Raw genomic sequence first — 5,632 nt, forward strand, 5'->3', positions numbered from 1 at the left:
TTAAAATATAATGTGACCCATGCAGAAAATCGCAAGAAAGGAAGAGAGAATTTGAATTTGTAAATAAAGATACGCGAGATGTCGAGAAAAAAGGTTAAAGAGATGACTTGAAAAGAATTATAGTAACTGACTCCAGTTATTGGACAATACATTTAAGAAAGTCGTGCACAAAAATGTTATTTTGAAAATAATTTTTAAGAAATGGAACAGTTATTTTACTACTGATTTGTAAGTAATCCAGTGTCCAAAAAGTACTAAACAGACAAAACTATCTATGTTTCAGCTATTTTTAATGATTTAATGAAATCATACTAATGCTTGAAAAAAAAACAAAACAAGTGTTCCAAACAAGCTGCGTTGGGTACAACAATAGAAGGGATAGATTATTATCTTTTTCTATTTTATTTTACAATATGATTTAAATCCATTGACATATATGTTTGAATATGTATCTTTAAAAAAAAATCAAAAGAATATTGTACTTAGTAGAGATAATGTATCAATTCATACTCAATAGAGTGCATACCAAACTTTGTTGGTGATGATGTGATTTTTTTTTATTTGAGGACGTAAACAACACTTAAGAAACAAAATGATTCTGAGTATGGTACAAATTTTTGGTAGTTGGGCCTGATTTTGAGACATTGCTTTTAAAAGATTTTTTCTACCACTGAATTTAATTGCAATTGGAAGCCATTATTATTTACCTTTTTATAATATTTTTTTTTTCACAAACCTTACCAGTAAGACTATGCGGATTATAAAGCGTAAACCGACCCAAACCAGATTATACTCGATAATTTGACCAATAATCAGATTCATTCCTTAAATAATATTGAGTTCATTTAATTTAGGAGTACACTTAAAGAAAAGAAGTTTGGCTGATTCAAAAGAGAGAATTTTAAAAATTCTTGCTTTTTTTCTTGCCGGTTGTATTTGTTGTGCATTGAATCTAACAATATACAAATATTTTCTTTAGTTTGTTTTTAAAGAAATTTGTGTAGAAAATGAAGAGAACCAGTAACTGTTCAAAACGTGCGAAGTATCAAACAATTCTTGCCCCATTAATTGAATGATTTTTAAAAATTGTAAGGCGATTTATTCCCATTCGAGAATTTTTACTCTTATACAGACGTCACAATAAACAGGTAAAGGGCTCTATTGATATCCAGAGCATTGAGAGGTAGGAAATCTTTATTTTTGTCAACATGAATCGTGACAGGGGGGGGGGGGGGGGTCAATCTCATGAATCATATACGACTATGCACAAAATGAATGAGGAAGTGTACATGGAAATAACAATATTTATTATCACGTACTCGTAATGGACACCAGATAAAAAAAAGGTTTTTGATACCAGATTATATATGATTTAAAATACCATGTTAACTTTATAATATTAAAATCGTGCACCAGGACAAATTTATGTTTAGGAAGTTTTTTTTAATAAAAAAAATACAGCAGTTGGTGCTTACACCTGTTGGATGATAAAAAAGAGAAATGATCAGACTATATTCCTTTTTTGGAAATTTCCTTTGCATTATATACAAATACTGTAATTCGTTGTTTTGAACTGAACTAAATTTTATGAAGGCAGTTCATGAATTGAACATTAATATTTTAATAAAGGAAGTTATTGTTTTTTTTTTTTGTTTTTTTTTTTTTTTGTCGAACACCCTTTAAATAAATTCTTTGAAGTTAAATTTAATATACATGTACCAATGTTCGAAATGTCAATGAGAAACGGTTTTCCACTTGTTTGGTAAAACTTAGAAACATGGTGTCTTATCTCTCCTAAAATGGAATATATCCGACATATACTATTTTTCATCTGTCTTTGGGATATTGGAGGACAGAGTCACGGTGGAAGGTAAGATATCATTTTGATGGGAGTATTTATTCAACATTTTGAAATTCTATAAATAATATGCATCGATTGTTGTTCATAGTAAAAATGGTCCGAAAATATCCTGCACTGTCTTTTGGTACGAGCATAGATATGGTTATTGTTTAGGTAAGTAAATGGTGATCTTTTAAGAGATTGATTTTTTTACATTGAAAACAATAACATAATAATCAAATGAGCTCATTACTAAAACGAAAAAAAAAATCAAAATATTTAGACTGGTGCTACTGTCAGAGTTTGACAGATGTTCGTTCATATCCAGACTGTGGAGAGTTCTGCAAACATGTATGTAACTGCTTGTCAGCCGCTTGTCACAAAACGGTCGGATGTTTTCCAAAGAGCCCAGGTAAGCAGTCACTTATAGATGCAAGTACCTATACACTTATTGTCAATATTTTGTAACTTTGATGCTATCCCTGCGTTATTATACGTCTTGAAATAATATTTTGATAAGGCACACCTACTCATAAAATGCATTCTCGATTCCTAATAGCATATAAAACCATATGTGTTCTAGTCATAAGGTTATAAATTGATATTCAAAAAATGAATTCATATTTTGTTGCTGCTGCATAATCCTACGCTTAGAATTTTGATTAATTATTCGATTGTATTATTGCATTTTTCAACCTTCAAAACACACGTGTAACTTCAAGAAATCATTTTTCATAACAAAGTTCATGTACATATCTGAATATCCACCTTAAAAAAAAGAGTTTGAATTTGCATGTCTTTTGTAAATTTGAAATCTACTTGTTCCCTCTTATTTAACGTTATCGGTAGAAAGGTGTTTTGTTTAACTTTATCAGATGGAGAGTGCAATCCAGGATATTCTAGAGCCGATTGCATGGAGACGTATGGTGTAAAAATATTGTGTAAACAAATTTGCAACTGTTCTGAAGAAAATGACAGCTATTCCGGAAGATGCCTTATACCAAGTGACAATTCTAACGGTCAGAATGAACTCAGTAATTTGTTAACATTGATCTCGTAGGATAATATTTTTTGCATGCATAAATGTGAAAAGAATAAAAAAAAAAAAACACTGCAAATGCTAAAAATTATTCAATATCACGATCCATCAAATATGAATAAAATTAATGATAATAATCTTTGTTTGTATAATTATAGGTACATAAGAAATCGATATTTGCTGTTTATGCTACATCTAAATATCTTATTGTTGAAAATTAACATGTCTTTAATTTAACATGCTTCCTAATAATATACAGACATTGCTTTTGTTCCAAAAGAGAAGACAAACATTTGTAGCAAAACATACACGTGTTGGTCGAGCAATCAATGCAACTCCGACAAAAGTTGAAAAAAAAAATAAAGGATTTAGGAATTTCAATAGAGGTCATATTATACACGGAAGACATTTAATTCTAAGTAACTTTTTTTTGATTATTATTTTGATTAATTTTCCAGCTATCAATAAGCTGGATTGTGCACATATTGTTTTACAGAAAATAAAATAAATTGCTTTATTTTTTATCAGAAAAAAACCCACATATAAACCTCAAATGAAATGGGTTTTCTTCAGGTAGGATGTAAATACATGTATGTTATACTGAGATATTGTAAAAATGAGAGATGGTGGTGAGTAGTCGTGAAATGTAGATATCTTGAATTTAATTAAGTACTAGTATATCTTTGTCCAATTTTTAATTCATCTACACTCAGTTCATTTCTACGAGACAATAAAATACATATGCTTAAAATACAATGTATGTACACTTGTATTTTTGATAAACATGCAAAAGCAATACTGGAAATTCATCAACCATACAGAAAAATGAAGCCCTCAAACTACATAATGAACAAACATTCTTGTTTTTCAGAAACAAAGTCCACCAATTCAAAAATCAATGAACGTTTCCATCTCCGTGTTGGTGCATATGTCTTTGTGGGCATTACGATTTTTGTAATAATCTGCATAATGATCGAATTGCTTCAATGTACAGGAAAACGTACCGATGAGCATATGATCTAAATTGAGCCAAGGATTCAGGATATATAGACTCCCAAAGATGTACGTAGAATTATTGGACTTCCTTAATTTTTTTTTTTAATTTACGTAATATGTTACCAGATGTTGAAAGTAGCACAGACAGTATTTGATCGGATGAGGATATTCTGTAAAGAAACGGTTTAGCTGTAAAAATCTTATTGGAAGAACGTCGAGGAAAGCCATAGGCGCTTCAGAGTAGCTGATCCTGTGAAAGCAGAAAGGACAAGATATGGTGACAGCCGAATCTGGCCCCTTATTTGATGTAAAAATCAGAACACTGGTAAAACTGTGATAGTTTGTAGTTAAGAAGTAAAAATGATGCTTACTTTACAACAAGCACTAATGTTGATTCAAAGCCTACAAGGGAGCCACTAGAGGGTGCAGAAATAGGGCATTTTCCAGAATTTCTTCAATTCTGGTGGAATTTTATTATATTTGGGTTTTCTCTTCGGAAAACATAAAGCACAGCATTGCCTATCTGAGATTTTTACACATAAACTGCATTTGATATTAGTGTATAAAGTAATGTATATAAATTTGGTAGATAGGCAAGCGTGTGCTCTATGTTTCCGAGAGAAAATGTGCTGTAAAATTGATGAAAATTTCCATAAAAATGAGAAATTTTGAAAATTTACCTATTTCTTGACCTTGCTGTGAACCCTATATATTCTAAATCTTAAAACCAATTCTCATATTGTGGCAGGGAGACGACAGGTTTTTATAGATAAATTGTTCACACATCAACGAAACATATTTTTGCATATTTTGTGCTTCTTTTAAATTTCCTGAAAGTAATGTCGTGTTTAATTTGTTTTACCTGTTCTTTATTCTTCATTATTTATGCATATGTTATATGAATAAAAACACGATTTAGAAACACAGGACGAACACTTCAAATGTTATACTGAAGATGTGCATTTCTTTTTATTCAATTTTTAACTGTTGATTGTTTCATTGATTTAAAGTAGGTGTTTATTGTACATTCATGTGTTTGTTGTAATTTACCAAGTTAAACAATAATATCGATTTTTGTTAATTTGCATTGTATTTATTAATTCACTCAAAATTAGAATATAAAAAAAAAATAAAAAATAGTTGTTTACCCATAAAAAGAACCTGTAATGATTGAAAAGCAACAAAGGAAATGAAATATGAAACTATTAAAAATACATATTGTTACATGTACTGGTAAATGTATCCAAATGAAATTGTTTTCTTTGGGGGGTTTTTCTGCAATAACTGCAATCTTAATTCTCAAAGTAACTATTTTTGTTCGTATCATTTCTTTGGGTCAAAATTAAAAAAGTAAACAAATCTTTTATGTTTTTTTACTTATTCATATAAATGTAAAGTTGAAATGGGTACGATAAGTTTCTTGCCAATTAGATCTTTACGTTATAGCTTGATGATCCGGCTTCATGCTGGCGACTTTAAAACCTTTTTGAAATTGCTTAAGGTTAATCAATTTATAACAAATTCAATTTTCCTTGGTAATTAAGTATCCTTATTTTTATAACCCTGTTTTTCGCTTTCACTGAAAATGAAGGTATAATTTTCGGTCTTTCTGTCTGTCCGTTCGTCCTTCATGTCGTCTCTCTGTATATCTCTTACACTTTCATTTCATCAAGATATCTCAAGAAGTATTTGAGCTATTTCAATGACATTTTACAGAACAACTCCCCATGGACTGAAGAAAACCCGTTTCGATTTTC

General features: G+C 30.0%; 1 long non-coding RNA gene across 1 annotated transcript; it reads left to right on the top strand.

The window, feature by feature from the left end:
- The first annotated feature begins 2,153 nt into the window (after window positions 1–2,153).
- On the top strand, window positions 2,154–4,336 carry LOC134233349 (uncharacterized). Its single transcript, XR_009984977.1, has 3 exons — window positions 2,154–2,252; window positions 2,716–2,859; window positions 3,751–4,336. It is a non-coding gene; the product is annotated as an uncharacterized LOC134233349 (long non-coding RNA).
- Window positions 4,337–5,632: the final 1,296 nt, after the last annotated feature.

Source organism: Saccostrea cucullata, unplaced genomic scaffold (genome assembly GCF_032062105.1).
Source record: "Saccostrea cucullata isolate Sc308-1 unplaced genomic scaffold, CSIRO_AGI_Scuc_v1 ctg14410, whole genome shotgun sequence".
In the NCBI taxonomy this organism is placed as follows: Eukaryota; Metazoa; Mollusca; class Bivalvia; order Ostreida; family Ostreidae; genus Saccostrea; species Saccostrea cuccullata.